The sequence below is a fragment of the Durio zibethinus genome, chromosome 25 (assembly GCF_047325235.1).
Source record: "Durio zibethinus cultivar Kanyao isolate XHJ-2024 chromosome 25, ASM4732523v1, whole genome shotgun sequence".
NCBI classification, from domain to species: Eukaryota; Viridiplantae; Streptophyta; class Magnoliopsida; order Malvales; family Malvaceae; genus Durio; species Durio zibethinus.
The window spans coordinates 6553930-6573670 of NC_143186.1; the positions used below are offsets into that span (position 1 = coordinate 6553930).

A 19741-nucleotide genomic window follows, 5' to 3' on the forward strand; every position below is an offset into this window, starting at 1 on the left:
TTACCCGTGCATATAAGCACTAGATTATATAAACATTTGTTTAAAAAACAAATGAATCCTAAACAATTTTGCTGTATATAAATCAATAAATAGATTTTTAATAATAAAAGTCAAAGGAAGTATGGATGGCAAAATAATTCATATCTAATGAATTTTGATTCATTCGAATTCAATATGTGCAGTTTTTAAAATTTGGAATCCAATTGAGTTTCTTTTTTTTTTTTCAAAATCCAATTAGGTCGAATACGAATTTAGAGTGTTTCATCTTGTTTGAGTACATATAAATATATATTTTATTATTTAATTATTATATATATTATATTAATAAAATTATTATTTAATATCTCATTTTAATAAATTCGCGTGACTTTCCCCTTTGACTTTTTTTCTTCATTTTCTTTGCAATTTAAAATTTTTTTTTAATTTTTTGAATTAGATAAATTTTATAAAAAAAAAGTTAATGATTGCATAGATGACTGAACAACCCATATCGCATGGGTTTTTAACCAATATGTGAGGATTTTTACAAAATTTGGGAAGGTTAAGCTTTTTTTTTTTCTTTTTAAATCTAGATCAAGTCAGATATGGGTATATGGTATTCCCTATTACCATAAGTATATCTATAATTATATTTTTAATTATTTATTTAATTTTACTTATATATATTATATTAATGAAATTATTATTTAATATCTTAATTTTATAAAAATATTATATTTATATATAATTAAGATGTAAGTATTGTGGGTTTTTTTTTTCAAAATTTTTTTAGGTTTTTAATTTAAAGATTAAGGCATCCATGTTGCACCCTAATTTGGTTTTTTTTTTTTCTTTTGGCTTTTTTTAAATTTTTTAATTAGATAAATTTTGTAGCAAAAGAGCTGATGGATAGAGATGGAAATATAATTCGTATCAAACCAATTCGATAGGGGTGTCCTTTTTTATTGAGATCAAGTTAGAACAAATTGACTTTTTTAAAAAAGAAACAAAGTGGGATGGTGTAGGTTAACAGTGATTTACCTGATCTGCCTATGCATATATATAAAATAATTATTTTATTATCCATATTATCAAATTTGCATGTTTTAACCTCCACGTTTCGCTCCCTTTAACTCACCTTTTTTCCTTTTTGTTTTATTTTCTTCTTTTTTTTTGTTATTTCTTGTTTCCTTTTTTTATTAAATTATTTCTTTTTTCTACTCTTTATATTTAATAAATAATGTTTTTTTAAAGATTTATGATTAGACTCGTTTGATATTATTGATTAAAAATATTTGTTTCTTTGTTTTGTTTACTACTTGGTTTTTTCCTTTCTTCTTTTTTAATTAGACAAATTTGTGAGAAAATAATGTCAATTGAAGTATATAAACAACACCCTCATTTTTTTTCCTTTCATATTTTTGTTTTTGTTTTTTTTTTCTTTAAATAGACAATTTTTATAACAAAATGAGCTAATTGATAGAGGTAGTAAAAAACAACAGTATCTTATGGATTTCGATTCATATCGACAGTATCTTATGGATTTCGATTCATATCGATTCGATATTATTATTTTTGTAAAAGAAATTAGTATCGAATTAAGTCGGATCAATTTTTTAGGAAAGCAAGGATGGTAAAAACATATTTGGAATGCTTTGTTCAAGCCACCTTGTGGTAAATATAAAGTAAATATTTTATTATTAATTTAATTTTATATTTTTATATATAATTTTATTCATAAAATTATTATTTGACATTTAATTTAAAAATTAAATATTCTAAGCTCGCAGGGAATGTCCATATGGCACCCTTATGAGCTATTTTTTATTTTTTATTTGTTTTTGCTTTTGTTTATTTATTTGTTTTATTTATGGTTTTTATTTGATAAATTTTATGAAAAAATAAAGCCAATTGAAATATCCATGTGTCACCCTTATTTGATTTTTTTATCTTTGCTAACAAATGAAAGGAAGGCACATGGAAAAATTAGTTAAGGATAAAAACAACCAAAAGTTTAACTTCTAATATTCACCAAAATATTAGGAGAAAAAATCTGGAAGATGATTTTGTGTGAATGATCTTCAAAAGTGCATCTTACTAACAATTTATTTTATCATAATTTTATAGTTATTTAATTATATTTAAAATTATGTAAAAATTTATTACTTATTAGTAAGAGTTTTGTATAAAATTTGGTGTGCTTTACTGGTCACATGATATTTTTAAATTTTTAGAAAGGTTTTTCAAACAAAATATTTTTTATTTGTTTAATTATAATTATAATTATAATAAAATTAGAAAGTAAAAAAACGAAGATTAGTAATGGGAGAAAAAAGTGTTGGCAATTACAAAACCCTTCAACTTTGTTGCAAAAAAATAAAAAATAAAACAAAATATCTAAATAATAAAAAAAAATCTTTAAAAACATTCAACTCATCAATGAAAAGTCATCCTAAAAAATTTTAAGATTAACCAATATATTAAATCTTAATCACATATTAAGATAAAAAATGCAGCAAAAATAATAATCAATTGAAAAAATAATCTATACAAAAATCAACTAAAAAATCACAAAAAATAAAAAATTAAAGACTTATCAAATCTAGAATTTAAAAATAATCTCCTAAAAACAATAAATTAAATTAAATTAAAAAGCTACATGCGTTAGAATTGAGAATTTTTTTTTATAAACTTCAAAAAAAAAAAAAATTACAACCATTCAACATAAACAATCATACAAAAAAAAAACTCTAGATATTCAATTTTCAAGTTCTTTTTTTTAAATCACAAAATTCTAAAAACCAACAAAAAAATTAAATTATCTTTTAATAAATTTTGGTGTATAAGATTATGATATGATAAGATAAAATAAGAAAATATTATGAATAAGATTAAATTAACTAATGTAACCATATTTGGTGTTTGATGTGTGTAAGGAATAAGATAAGATAATTTTATTTGTTGATCAAAATTATCCTTCCTCAAAATTTATGTAATTGAAATTATTAATATAATTTTTAAGTTTAATTTCATAAATTAAAAATAATTATCTCTATTTTGGGAGGATTAAATCATCTTATGCCAAGAGGTTGATTAATCTTTCTTATAATCCTACAATTTTCTTTAAATACAAACTAAACATAATTATCCAATCTCATCTATTATCTTATATACCAAATATTACCTTACTGCCTAAGATATACATTTTTGTGAAAAAGTTAGTAGTGTTAAGAAACTTCAATCTTGAAAAATATAAATTATTTTTTTTCAATTATGAATGCTATTGCATATTTGTATCATATATATAGAAATCTTATAATCTTGACAAAAAAAAAAAAGAAAGAGAAATCTTATAATCACATTATCAAATGTGCATTATTGAATGAACACAGTTTTGTAACATTTAACTCTCTAAATTGGTACTTAAAAAAAAAAGAACTCTCTGAATTGCTATATTTTTTTGAAACCATAATATTATAGTTTATGTCATGCCATTTGTTTATATATATATATATATATATTGTATTTAAGGTAGTTAAGATTTAAACTTTAATCACCATAACTAACAGTGCAATGCTATACTAAGATGCCACATGATTGTTGACTATTTATTTTATATTCTTTAAATCAATGATTATTTCTACTTTCATGAATGTATTTACATGCATGCATGCATACATACATACATACATCACTCTGTTTTGCAGTTGGAGTCTACTTCACAATTGGTCCTTTTTCCCACACCTTAGACCATGATTGTTATTGGGCTAATTAATCCAAACCCAAAACCCAAAATCAAAGTTGAGGCATTGGTTGTGAATGCAGGGATCGAATTGCCTTAAGAGTAAAAGTTCTAGATGGTCATCGTGAAAACAGATTCTGAGGTTTTTTTGTACATGAATTTGCAATTAAGCTTGCCTTGTTCACATTAGAGAATCTAGCCTATGGTGACAAATATTAAGGCTTGGATCACCTAATAGCCTATGGACGGTGACACAAACATTTTTGCCAGCTAAGAGGTATACAGGATTGAAGGCTTACGCTTGTGCAGACGTAAATTTTGGTCCATTTTCAGTCCAAGCAAGACGACATTATGTTATAGTCTTCACTTTGGATTTGGAAATTTGAAGATCTGAAGCTGAGCCGTGTAAGTCGTATAGCCAATATGGCTGCTGATTGGATTTCTGGAATATCTCCAATTACACATTCTAGACAAATTATATGGAATTTCAACCACCCTGATTTTGTTATGTCTTTGATTCTTTATTGGCTGTTATGAAATGGATTGTGTTAAAGAGTTCCGCTGCCCCGTGTATTTCGGGTTCAACCAACTATTATGGTCGTGGAATTGTCGATGGTATGTTGGACCTAGCGTTAGGAGCTGCCCCGCCAATTTCTTTGGCACAAGGAGAGAAGCCAATTTTCTAGCCCATTCTATGGCTAAGTTGGATTGTGAATTTAGCTTGGGCTACTAAAAAAACAGAGATAATTTTCGAATAAATTCTTTAACTTTACACAAAAATGAAAACAAGTCAATAATTTTTTATGCATAAAACTAAGGCCTAAAATTTTTATTTTATCGCAATTAAATCTTTGATGATATAAAATATTAATTTTTATTAAAATTTTTTTAGTTAGATGATTTAATTTGTTAAAAATGTTTATTTGGAATTATTTGCATGAGCTAAGTTACTAATATTCAAGAGAATGCTACTTTAAAATTATTTCAATTAAATATTATTCATTCAATTTTAAGATTTAACGAGTATAATACAATGAAATAAAATTTATAATTTTAATTTCATGTAATAAATAAAAAACTTGTTTGCATTTTAAAATAATATTTGAAAGTTTATTTAAGTATTAAATCAAAAACAAAGGAGATAACATATGCATGAATCATCTTCTTTTTCAATATTAAAACCGCTGATGATTAGATAAAAAATTCACGTTAGTATAGATAAAATCTATAATTATTCTTTTATTGTTAATTTTTTTAAAATTTTTTTATCGAAAAATATTTTTTATTTATAATTCGAACATGACACTATTTAATTATAAATTTATTTTCTCCCATATGCCTCTAAATCCAACCATCCATGACACTCTCAGTTTAATGTTGAAATGAAAAAGCAGAGTAGCCATATCCTCGTTACTTTTGAGATGATGACACGTCTGTGGCTGGATCGAACGACGGACTTCAAAAAATCGCGCGAAGTCGCGCGATATCGCAATATCGATGTTGATGTTGACGTTGTTGTGTTTTTGTTTTTTTTTTTTAAATTAAACTATTAAATAAAAGGATAATACATATATATATATATTAATATATAAACTATAAATAAGCCACACCAATATCTTGAAACGCCCTATAATCTTCCTCGTTTTGCAGGATTATATTGGTAATAATCTTCCTCTCTCTCTCTCTCTCTCTCTCTCTCTCTCTCTCTCTCCCTTGATTCAATAAAAACACACTCTCCAGTTTTAACACCGAAATGTTGTTATCTTTATGAAACTAAAAAACCGCTCTTTTTCCTTTTCAATGCTAAATTTTGCAACCTTCTTCTTCTTCTACTTAAAAAAATAAAACCTTTTTCCTTTGTTTTCCTTCTGGACTGTTTGTTTTCAATTTTTTTTTTTATGCCGAACGCATTGACTGAAATATACTTTTACAGTGGCGAAAGAAGAGAGCATCCATCATGGTCAGAAGAGAAAGAGACCGGAGTTTTCTCCAAACAAGGACTACGGTACTTGTTTTTCTTTTGTAGATAAGTCAAATCCTTGTCTTGTCTTGTCTTGTCTTGTCTTTTCCTTTCTTTTTTTCTCTATTCGTTCTTCTTTTCCCCAGTTTCCCTAACCCTAATAACTGTTCAAACTTGTAATCTTAAACAGAAAGCAAAGAAGAAAGTGAAAAAGCTGAAGGCCTCGACAGCACAGATGAGAGATGAGGTGACTGAATTGACACACTTGGTGGAAAACCGATACCAGGCAATCGTCCAAATCAGAGAAGCGATTCATGCACTTACCTTAACTGCTGAGTCGTCCAATGCTCAGCTCCTCGAACTCATTTCTGCTTGGCTTGATGAAAACCATGGCGACTGATCACTTTTCCTACTCTCTGTGGTGGGTATTGATTCCTGATTGATTAATTTGGTTCATTCATGTTTGACTATTTTATCCTAAGATTGATCATATATTACTGTTTTTCTAGGGATGTTGAGGAGTTAGCAGCTCAGCTGGTATGATGGAGCTCCAGAAAGATTTTTCTTATGGCTTTAAGCTTCCCATCTTGGCTTATTTACTTTTTTCTTAGTGGAAATAAGGATCTTTGCTTTGGAACTGGAACTGCTAGGTTATAGAGTGAATTGGGTCTGTGGTTTTTCTTCCTTTTATTAAACTTTTTGTGTGGAACTGGGAGATGCTTGAATTGCAATTTTAGTTTGATTTGAATATTTTCACGATTTGATTTTGATGGCTGCCTCTTTTTCTTTTTTTTTTTTTTCTTTCTTCTGGTGGGTGTTCTCCTTTTGATGATGATAATGATTATGTGGAAACAAACCACTTCAGCATTAGATAAAATAGTTAGTTTAGCTACTCATTCCCAGTTTTCGTTTCGACGTGAGAAAGTCGGCTGAGGTCTAAAACAAGCCAATATCCTCTTTATCTCCTCTCAATATCCCCAAATCTTAGACTTGTCTTTTAGAATATATATAAAATCATGACATATTTCATTCATTTGATCTCTCACCTCAAACTACTCCAACGTTGAGTATGTGTTTTGTCTCATAAATCGTCTGCATGCATTGTTTTGGTTTGTTTATTTGAACAAAGCGAGCAACAAAACTAAGGACGGGCAGTAACTAGGTTTTCAACTTAACATGGCAATTACTTTTGGTGGGTTTCCAGATTCAACTCCTGAAGGTTCAGCAATAGATACTTTGAATTCAAGAAGCCTTTGTTGGCTGAATTTGGAATGGTCTGTCCAATTTCTCTAAAAGCTTCAATTTTGCTCAATGTGATGAATGCGGGATTGTTTGCAATAGCTTGACCAATGAGTTGGGCACTCTTGGCTTCACCCTGTGCTTGGATAACAGCACTTTTTTTTTTTTCCTGTTCAGCGTTCTCCACAATAAATTTAGCTCTCTCAGCTTCCTGTGCAGCCACCTATTTTACCTCAATTGCAGCGGTGAATTCCTTCCCAAAAGTCACGCTCATAATGGACACATCATCTAGTTCAAAATTGAAGTAAGCTGCCCTTTCAGTCAATAACTTCCGAATTTCCTTACTAACGTTCTCACTCTGAGTAATGAGTTGGCTGGCAGTGTACTGAGCAACCACGGCGTTTAAAGTTTCATGAATGATTGAAGGCAGAACCCTCTCATTATAGTTCTCACCAAAGGTTCGATAAATTTCCGTTAACTGATTTGCCTTAGGGCAAGTGAGAACTCGAAGCCCAATCTTCACCATCTGGAGATCACGACTACCATAAGCGCCCTCAACTAAATGATGTCTTCCACGAACATCATAGATGATAGGCCTCTCAAACCATGGAACCATAAGGTGTGTCCCCTCAGTATAAACTTTATCTTTATGCCTAGTATACGATCGAAAACTCGATGCCCTCCCTCAACGTTGTAGAGACTGTTGGCAACTCCAGAGAGGCCAAGCACACCAATGACTCCAATCTTAGGAACTTTCATGTTGTTGAGATTCATTTTACTCGATGCAAAAAAACCCAACGGTGAAGGACGGAAGAGAGGGATTCGAGGCTTCTCAATATCCTCAAATCATAGAATTGTCTTTTAGAATATACATAAAATCATGAGAGGTTTCATTCATTTGAGCTCTCACCTCAAGCTACTGCAACTTTGAGTATGTGTTTTGTCTCATAAATCATCTGGATGCGTGGTTTTAGTTTGCTTATTTGCTTTTTAAAGTTTAAGTTTTGGTTACTCCAAGTAAATATGATAGCAAAGATTTAAATAGCGATGAGATAGCAGTATAACAGCTGCTATTTCGCAGTCGCACCATCATCCATTACTGCTATTGAAGAAAAAAAAGAAAAGAATTTGAATCTCATCTATAGCGGGTTGTCCTGGCTGCGAATTGCAATGTAACGTTGAATAGCGGCAATAGTGGTATGCTATTATCCACTACTCTGTTTTTCATTAAAAAATTCAAGAAAAAAAATTTTCATTTGATTTTATTTAAAAACTTAAAATAAAAACAATAAGAAAAAAATAAACATCAATTTACAAATTCAAGAAAAAAAACTCACCAAACTTAAACTTCCAAAAATATCAATTCTCTCAAATTCAACCTTAATCAAGATCAAGTATATGCAGTTAAAGGTAAGTAATTAATTCAGCACTCAAATTACTTTTTTTTTTTTAATTTCCAAAATTGCCATGATTTTATATGTTTAGGATTGGATTGGGCTATGGTGCATTGGTAGAAGGGGGCAGGAGTTGCTGGGACTTCAAATGATAGACAAGAGATGAGAGTGAGACTTGAGGTTGACGAAGACGAGTAGATAGCACACATAAAAAAAAAAAAGAGAACTAAGTGATGGAGATGAGAATGAAGGTTTGGAGAAAAAAATTATTGAATACAAGGTGAGAGGATGAAAAGTTGTGTGGGTCTATGCAATTTAGTCAATAGGCAAAGGAAGTAGACTTGAGGCTATTATTGTTGAAGATTGCCCACAACATGGAAGCTGCCAAGTTTGATTTACTGTAAGCCCATAAAAAGCAATTCTCTTGACCCATAAATAGTAATGCTCTTATTTAATTTATGGATGTCGAATAACTTATTATTAGATTTATGTATAATATAGTTCGATAATAATTTGATGAGTACAGTAATTAAATAATTAAATATATCATTCGTTATGATTATTTATCTCTTATTATTTTCTAATTATCATATGAATAATTTTTTAAATATGAATATTTTACCATAAATATTTTTCTTAAATAAATAAAACACATGATATGATATAAATTACTTTCAAAATCATACAATAAGAGGTTTTATGATTAATAATTAAAATTATTATATTTTATAGCAAGTTGAGCAAAATTTAAAAAAATTCACGGTCGCGATAGCCACAATAATCGCGAAAGTCTCCATTATATCCGCAACCATGACAAACGTAACACAACTGAAAATGTGACTGCTACTGCAATTTAAATCCCTGTATGATAGCTTATAACTGAAGGTGGAGCTGAAAGTACAGAAACTTAGATGTCTCTTGACTTGACCAACCTTTATTAACAACAGATACAGCAGTTTACATAGCAATAGGTATTTAGATCTAAGTTTTAGTAGTTTGTTACAGCCACAGCTACAATTTTGAAAGGGAGAAACATGCCTAATTAAGCTTTTAGGCATTTAGAAAACATACCCTATATGCAATCTAGATAGAAACAAATTCTATTAGCATCTAGCAGAGCCCAAAGAATTGTCAAAATACAAGCTTTTTTCCAATCCTGAACGTTATATTTTCCTAGAAAAATGAAACAAAACATAAATCTAGTAACTATTTTATTGTCATTTGTGAATCTCATATCAATTACTAGCATATTATTTCATGAGATTAAACTCATCTGAATGACTTAAGTAGGGAAAACTAAATTGTAATTTTTATTAATTCTTTTAGCCCAACTGAAGTGCAGCTAGCATTGTAAGAGCTTCCATGTTTGACTAACATCACATAACCAAAATTAGGCACACCAATGTGGCATTTGACTATAAAATATGTCTTTAATTAATTTTTTCTTCAATCAGATTGAGTTTTTTTTTTTTTTCAAAATTGAGTTAGGTCAAATAAGATTTTAGAGTGTTTCCTCATGTTTAAGTGCATATAAATATATATTTTATTATTTAATTTATATATATGTATTATATTAATAAAATTATTATATAATATCTTATTTTAATAAATTCGCATGACTTTCCCATTTGACTTTTTTTTTCGTCATTTTTTTTGTAATTTAAAAAATTTTAAATATTTTGAATTAGATAAATTTTGTAAGAAAGACGTTAATGTTTCTATAAATGACAGAACAACCTATATCACATAGGTTTTTATCCAATATGTGAGGATTCTTACAAAATTTAGGAAGGTTGAGCTTCTTTCTTTTCTTTTTAAATTGAGGTCAAGTTAGATGTGGATATATGGTGTTCCCTCTTACCCTAAGTAGATATATAATTATATTTTTAATTATTTATTAAATTTAATTTATATATATTATATTAATGAAATTCACTATAGGGGTTTTGTTTTTTAGTGGTATTTTTTTCACCGTTTAACGACTTTTATTAACGCTACTATAAGGTTTACGGCATTTGCAAAAAAGTCACGTAAAGTGCCATCTATACACGTGTCACAGTAAATAGCGGTATTTTAGAAAAAATACCTCAATATTAGCGACGTTTATATCTGAAATACCATCATTTTAGCAACATTTATATCTTTGAGACACCGTTACTTTAGAGGCATTTGAATCTAAAAACGACTTAATATTAGTGACGTTTTTATCTTTTAGTCACCGTTAATTCAGTGGCATTTTTATGAGAAAAACGCCATTGCATTGATGGCGTTTGTAATAGAAAATATCGCTATTTTAGAGGTGTTTGAATCTAAAAACGTCTCAATATTAGTGGCTTTTATATCTTATAGGAGCGACTAATTCAGTGGCGTTGTTATGAGAAAAACGCCGTTGCTTTAGTGGCATTTCTATAAAAAATGTCACATGCTGGAAAGAGCGCCGCTACTTATAGTGACGTTTTATGCTACAAATGCCACTAAATTATTCATTTAGCGGCATTGCCCAATGTAAACACCGTCATTATGTAAAAATTATTTTTTTTAATTTCTTATAATAAATTTTATTTTCAGTAAAGAGCTTAAATTTAGAAACTGAAATTAAACCTTATAACTTCATTCACGTTTAAATATACATCTAATTAATACAAAGTTTAATAATTAATATAATAACATTCAAATATTTTTAATACATTAACAAAATAAAAAATTAAAATGTATGAAATGGATGGCTGCATACATTTTGTTGGCTGCCAATTGATGAAGAAAAATTTTCACCTTGGTCACTAGCATACTCAAGAACCTACTGAATAATACCATACAATTTTTAACACTTCATTGTATGCTTTTTTTTATTTAAAAATTTTAATATTTACTAAATATAATATCTGAGTTGGTAGAGCACCGAGATCATTTCTTGAAAATTGTTGTTACACAAAATTTATAAGATGATCGAATCGATCATGCAATTGCTGAAATTTTACACACTCTAGCTCCATTCTAGCACTTTTTTTTTTCAATTTTGGCACGCTCATGCTCTCTTTCTGCTTCCATTTGCTGAAAATGTTGTTGTATAGTTTGTAACTCCCCTCTCAATATTGAAATGTCTAGCGAAGATTGACTTGCTGAGAGTGTAAATTACGGAGAGTTATGTCCATAGTAGGTAAATGGTGCTGGACCCAATCTAAAGCCTCGGACCCGTCCATGCTTTTCTTTTCCAGCAACTTCTATGAATATCCGAATTTTCATTTCTTGCATGTTGAGAGAACCTTCAGATGCTACTTCAATCTCAGCAGCCATTTTTTTCTTTCACTTTCTCCTATGAATTTGTCATATACAACTATCAAGTTTAATGATTAATTGATTATATGTTAAAAAGAGTAAATATTTACTTTATGTTAAAATAGATGATACAAATTACCATAATTTCTTGTGTTTTGACATTCATGTAAGATCTATCTTTTTTTATGTATGTTATGCGAAAAAGTTCCACACGTCCAATTGTACCACCCATCTCATCCTCCTATACAAAAACATATGTTATTTGATAGGATACATATCAACCATAATTTATTTATGCATATCAATCCTAGCAATCAAGTATTAAAATTTCAAATAATGTTAATCTCATTTATTTATATTTTAGCCTTGTAACAACACAATTGTCTTAAACATACGTAAAGAATAAAAGCATTTTGGGCTTTCACACATATCGATCATGAAAACCAAATTCAATTATTTTCTCCCAATTTAATATGAAGGATTGAAACCATTCAATATATTGAAAGGCATCCAAAATTTATTTGTATGTTTGCCCTTTATAGGCAAAAATATTTCCAAACAGACATAACTAACAACTTTTTCTCCCATATCAATCATAGAAACCGAGTTCAATCAATCGGACAAGCTTAATATCAAGTATTGAAACTATCGAAACTGTTAAAATATAACAATAACAACAACCAGTTATTAAAGGCATAAATATACGTAAACAGTAACTTTTCATACATATCATCTATGTAACTAAGTTCAAAACTTTCGATAAGTTTAATATCATGTATTGAAACAATCAAATCTATTAAAACAGAACAATAAATGTTAATTTGCATGTTTACCTTTTAACGGCAGAAAAAGTTCATTCATTGGAATAAGTTAATTATCATAAACTTATGATTTCTTTTTGCTTTCTTACAAAACTTTTTGATCCACTTATGTGACTATATTTCTGTTGCTTTTTGCTATCAATCCTAATCTGTACTTTTTCCTGTCATAAAAAATAATTACGTATATGATAGAAATACAAATATTACCAATTGAAACCATCAAACACTTTCATCATTTCATTATATTATACAAAGTTGTAAACTAGTACCTCTTCTTTTCTTGAGAACCAAAATCTAACCAGTTGTTCATATTACCACCTGATCACATTACAGGGTAGATTTTGCATCATCGCCTCTACAGTAGTATTTCGATCGAAATACTTATTCTTCAAACTATGCTTACAATCTTTCCATTTCTTTTCCAATGACTTAAGCACAAATGAAGTTGATATTTCAAGTGCAAATCTTAGCTGTAATAATAAAATAAGAAAACTTTGAATAAGTAAATAAAATGTAAAATAAAAAATTTGAATATATCTAATTAATTATACTAATACCTTAATAAAGTTTAACGCATCAGCCTTAACTTTTTCTAGAACATTATGCTATGTTTCATAATGAATAGGCAATTTCATTCCATTACAGGCTAGCATGCTTAGAAATCCAGCAAATAGTTGAGCCTCTTCACCAATTAGTTACCTATCAGAGTTTACAGACACTACAATACACTCATTAAGAGGTAGTGCAAACAATTTCTTCAAAGTTATCCAGCCTTTGGTCCTTCGTTGACCATCGTTATCAACTACAACAAATATAAAATATATTTGTAAAATTGTAATACTTTTATCATTACACTTGAATTCTAAAATTGGAGTATATCATACCTGGATTCAAATTTAAAGCATAATCAATTGATGGGGTACTATCTAAACTTAGATCTCTCGTATTGCTAGATCTAATATCAGTTGAAGGCTTAAAAGTGACAGAGTTATATCCGACAGTACGTTTATTTGCCTCTAAAGGATTCAATCCATAGCCAATATCTACAGATGCCGCAGACAGTTTTGAACTAATATCTCTGATATGTTCCTTTCAACCTACATCTTCGCATTGTAGCTTACCTACATCATAAAAGCGAATATAGAAAAAATATTAGTTCAGAAGATATATAAAGACATTGACAATTTAAGAAATCAAAACCTATGATATATAAAAAACATATCGATTTAATTAAATCAAAATATAATGTATGATTTAGAAGACAATAATTATACAATAGCGAATGTGACATTATTTACATGCTATTATTTACTACATTATGTCTTAAACACTCGAATTACAAATTACAGATGCACAAAATCATGGTTCATAAATGTCTTCAATAACATCTTTGCGGACTCACTGAACAGGTACTGGAGATATTCTTATCCAAGTTTTGTTTAACAAAAAGATAATATTCAGTTCCATATTCAACATCATCTTTGGTATTTAACCTCATATCAAATAAGTCTCTAGGTATGTTTCGAAAAGCAACAAACCAACCTAATTCTTTCGGATCTTCAGAGTAAAATACTTGTTTGACTTGAGATAAAAATACATAAGGTTCATCGATGAGTTGTTTGTCCAGTGTTAATTAATCGAGAAAAATTCACAAGTGTAAATCCATATTGATCTTTCTTAAGACCCCTCACACTATTCACATTAGCCTAATCACATCAAAACAAGACAACTTTCCACTTGCCATAATAATCCAACTCAATGATGTTATTAATCATGCCATAATAGTCAATATAAACTCTAAAGGGTTTGTGTCCCTAGCACTAGCATAGCTAGTAGTTGATGAAATCACAACAACTCCTAAATTTTGTTTACTTCTAAATCTCTCAGGAGATTTTGTGTGAAATCTAAATCCATTGATGATGAAACCTTTGTATCATTTCATAATCCGGTTCGGACCGTGTGAAAGACACTTCACCTTTTCACTAACAAGTTTTTCACTACAAACCTATAAAAGTGGAATAAATATATATATGTTATTAATGTTATTTTTACCGTAAGCATTCTATGTAGATAAAAAATAATGGAAAGTATGGCATTACTTACAGTTGCTCCTAACTATTCATGAAAGTTTTCAGTGAACAACTTATCAAGCTCTCGAGGGTTTGATTGTCGATAATGTGCAAGATCTCTCAAATTATTTCCATACTCACTATAAAGCATCATGATAAAGTATTAACAATAAAAAAACACAATATATTATGCCTAATGTAATGAATAATTTACTTGCTAAATAAGTTACATGCAAAATGATTCAATTGAATCATGATGAAAAAGAACATATCGATGTGCTTATGCCTAAGATTTATCATCTAACTCCACCAATTCAGCTTTGCCTATGGGTTGTCTAAAACTTTAAAAAAGATAATTGTAGGCCGAGTCTGTATGCTGTATACCAACATTTCTCAAAGGTTTATTAAATCTTGTTTCAACATCTTCCAAATAACGAGAACAAAATATCATACACTCTTTTGCTAAATATCTTTCAGCAATAGAACCTTTTGGATAGCATTTGTTGCGACAATATGACTTTAATTTTCCCAAAAACCTATAGCATAAAACATTAGTCATATGTTATTTTAAGTAGATTGGCTTGATAATTAATAAAAACGTAATCAATCTATTAACAAATAATACCTTTCAATAGGATACATCCATCGATAATAAATCGACCCATCGACTTTTGCTTCATATGAAAGGTAGATAACCAAATGTATCATAATAGTAAAAAATTTTGGAGGGAAGATCTTCTCTAAATGGCATAAAGTAATCGCAGCTCGATCTTGAACTTTGTTAAGCTCTTCCATATTCATACATTTTTGACATAGAAATTTAAACATGTTACTCAATTCAATTACCACAGAAGTCACTTGCTTTGACATTAATGAACGTAAAGTAATTGGAAGTAAGTTTTGTATCAAAATATGATAGTCATGTGACTTTAATGAAGAAAGTTTTTGCTCTTTCATATTTACACATCTTGATATATTTGACGCATAGCCATCTAGAACTTTAACATTTTTCAAAACCTGACAAAACACATCTTTTTCAGCTTTAGAAATCCTAAAACAAGCAGCAGGCTATCAATATTTGTCATTAGAAAGTAACATCGGATGAAGGTCTGGGTAAATCCCTATATCAACTAGGTCAAGCTGACTCTTTAAGTCATCATTGGATCTTCTATTCATATTAAGAATTGTCGTGAAAAAATTTTTGCAAACATTCTTCTCTATGTGCATCAAATCAAGGTTATGGCATAATAAATTATATTCCCAATAAGGTAACTAAAAAAATATACTTCTTTTTTTCACAACTCATACTCATTAGGATCATTTACTTCATCGTCCTCTTCATCACTTTGAACATCAAGATCACCAACTTCTGTATGATTATCACCAACTTGTGTAATATGAGGCCAGACACCTTCAAAGATGTCCATCACTATTTTTCTTGATGGAGTCATTTTTTCATATGTGAAATTGATATCTTTTAACTTTGACAAGATATTAAACCTACTAATGGGTAAAGGCGATCTCCTCAACTTTTCAGTTCCATCAAATAGATGTTTTTAGAATCTAAATCAATGATTATCATTTAACCATTGATAATATCCCATATAACAGAACTTTCTATCATTACGTAACCACGTCGAACATGTCTGTGGACAAGCACAATGACCTTTTGTACTCTAACTAGATAAATTCATATAAATAAAAAATTTATTGATAGTCCATAATAAAGCAGCACGTATATTGAAGTTCTCTGCTTTTAATGCATTATAAGTCTCAACTCTTTCCCATAATTGCTTTTACTTTTTAATAAAAGGTTGTAAGTAGATGTCTATATCATTACCCGAACCTTTTTTCTCAAAAATTATTATAGATAATATAAATGATTATTGCTTCATAGCAATCTATAATGGTAAATTGTAAGGAATCAATACAACTGGCCAAGTACTATAAGAAGTACTAATCATTTTGAACGGGTTGAATCCATAAGATGCCAGTCCAAGCATAACATTTTGAAAATCAGATGCAAAGTCCAAAAACCTAGAATGAAATGACTTTCATTCCAAAAAATCTACAGGATGCCTCAATGATCTATCATCCATCCGCTTCTCATGATGCCACCTCATTAAATCTACAGTTTTGAAAGACATGTAGAGTCATTGAAGTCTTAGTATTAATAAAAAATAATGTAAAACCTTAACAGGCTTCTTTTTGACACATATCTCATCACCATCATCATTCAACCTTTCATTGAAGTTTTTTCAACCCAACGAGAGATACCACATAAATGATAAGATTCTTAATTTTTTCTATCCCTCCAATACAACATGCAATCATTAGGACAACTATGAATTTTCTCATATCTGAGACTAAATCCTTCATCATCTTTTTTGATTCCTTATAAAATTCAAGAATTTTAGCAAAAAAAAAACATTTTTTTCATAAACTGTAATAATAAAGTCAAAGAGTTTTTTGTCCATCCACATAAGCATTTCAAGTGAAAAAGATAAACACAGAAAGACAACCTTAAATACTTCGATCCCTCAAAAAGTTCTTCATCCATCTCCTTAAGCAGCTTATATAACTTTAATGCTTCTCTTCTAGATTATTGGTCATGTACACCTATCTCAGGTTCACCAAATTCATATATTTCAACATTGAACTGATTAAATCCTTCATTTTAGGGAGAAAGATTATGAAAATTTTGGTTATGAATGTTAAAAGCATCTCACAACATGCCTTAAATGTCATCTGCTATAAAAGGATCATGTTGGTGATGGAGAGCCTTTGATGTTGAAAGAACTATAGTGGAAGACTTTGACAATACAGACTCTCCATGAAAATACCAATTAACATATCCCAATAGAAATTCAATACAAATTAAATGCTCATAAACAACTTGACGTATTTGTCACATGATATTATCACATTTCACTTATGGGCATAATGTCATATTATCTTCATTTATATTCTCAAATGCAAAATTAAAAAATTTTTCTACTCCATCTCTGTACTCTTGACTTTTGCATCCAACTCTTATCCATTTATTAGTTGCTACATTATCAGACCAAATGTATATAAATAATTAATATGAAAATGAACATGTACAATACTTAAGTTTACTATGTTTTAAACAAAAGATAATAACAAGACTAGTACTTACACAAAATAAGAACTCCTTGTTGTGAAGTCATTTATCAGCTACTAGATATTATGATTGTTAAAACTATGTTACTAACGTAAACAGTACCTAAGAATATTTATAGTTGGGGTTGACATAAGGTGAAATAAGGTGAGTTTTGGAGAAAATTTTTTTCACCAAAAAAATCGTGAATTGCAAAAGCTGAAGGAATAGTCAAATGAAGTAAAAGCTAAAATCAATAAGTAATGAATAGTCAAAATAGGGTTCTAAAAGACAATGCTCGAATACTAAAAGTGAAAGGAAAAGAAAAGTAAATTGTACTTGGTCTGAAAAGATAAATAGTATAATAATAACTATGAAGCTTGAAGTTCGTGATTGGATGCGCTAAGTTTGGAAAGATTTTTATTGGATAGGATTATGGAAGGCGTTTACTAATAAAAAATGCCAACAATAATTCCCTCATAAATATTTTTTGAATATATTATAGGTGCATTGAACATATCACCACTTAAATTTTAACATGGTTATTAAATGCGTATATCCAAGAAAGATGCCTTTAATAATTCCTAAAATAATTTGTAGATAATTAGTAAAGACGTTTGCAGATAATTAGTGAAGTCATTTTCTACGTTAACGGCTTCAATAATTTGCTTAACAAAAGTTTTTCGGATTATTAAAAACGTCTTTTATTATGAAACACCTTCAATATACCTTTAAACTTAGTAATCCATTACTGAAGGTATTTGTTAATAACAAATGCTTTCAAAAATTTTTCACTAAAAATTTTGGGAATCATTAAAGGTGTTTTCTACTGTAAAATGCATTCTATATACTATCACAAAAATGTTAAGAAAGAAGCCTTTAATAATTTCTATCATAGTTTGTATATAATTAGTGAAGGCGGTTGCAGATAACAACGCTTTCAATAATTTTCCTAAAAAATTTTTTTCAAATTATTAAAGATATCTTTTATTATGACATGCCTTTAATATACCATGATGGTTATGGAAGCTGTTTATTCAAAAAAGAGCCTTCAATATACCTTTAAACTTAGTAATCTATTACTAAAGGCGTTTGTTAATAACAAATGCCTTCAAAATTTTCCCACTAAAAATTTTAGGAATTATTAAAGGCGTTTTCTATTGTAAAATACCTTCTATATACTATCACACAAATTCTATCATGGTTATTGAAGGCGTATATCCAAGAAAGATGCATTTAATAATTCCTATCACAGTTTGTAGATAATTAGTAAAGGTGATTACAGATAATAACACCTTCAATAATTTTTCAAAAATTTTTTTTTTGGATTATTAAAGACATCTTTTATTATAAACGCCTTCGATAATTTATTATAAACTTTGGAAATCCATAATTATTAGAGGTGATTTTTTACTGAAAATGTCTTTTATAGTTTTTAAGAATTAGAAAAGGTGATTTTTTATAAAAAAAACGTCTTTAATAAGTTGGTTGGACAATTTTAAAGGCATCTTTTTTGTAAAAAACGCCTTCAATAATTTCCAATAAAATTTTCAAGCGATTATTGAAGGCGTTGTTCCATGAAAATGCCTTTAATAATTAATTTTATATTCATTTTCCTTCTTTGAACATAGGAATTTGTAGAGGGTTGGTATACAGAACGATTAAAAGCTGCATTATTCAACCAAACAAACGAAACCCTTAAACACATTTCTAGTAGACTATTGGTTTCTTTCTCTCATTCGTCACCATCGAGCTTTAACAAATCACCGCTGCGAACCTCTATTTTAATCAGTAAGTCTTTTTTTTTTTAGTTTACTATATTATTTACAATATTCAATAGAGAATTTTTGTTTTTTTGGTTCTTTAATATTGACATATGCGTTTATATATTTTCATTAACATTACCATCAGCATAGTCATCCAAGATTCTATTCATATTGCAAGTATGTTGTTTCTATGTAGTACCATTAAATATTATGGTTTTCTAAGCCTTATTGACTGATATTGTATTGTCGAATGGTATTGCATGATATTGAGGGTCTGAATCATATTTCATGTTGAATGGTTTGCTGAACCTTGTTGTTTGATATTATTTTGCTAAATGAGTTTGAATGAAATTGGGGGGGCTGAATCGTATGCT

The 19741-nt window shown here is 28.9% G+C and overlaps 2 pseudogenes; both read right to left on the bottom strand.

Annotated features, from left to right (window-relative positions):
* Nucleotides 1-6194: 6194 nt before the first annotated feature.
* LOC111276637 (prohibitin-1, mitochondrial pseudogene) lies at nt 6195-8103 on the bottom strand (annotated as a pseudogene).
* A 6603-nt stretch (nt 8104-14706) lies between these two features.
* On the bottom strand, nt 14707-15350 carry LOC149511560 (uncharacterized; annotated as a pseudogene).
* Between the last annotated feature and the right edge of the window lie 4391 nt (nt 15351-19741).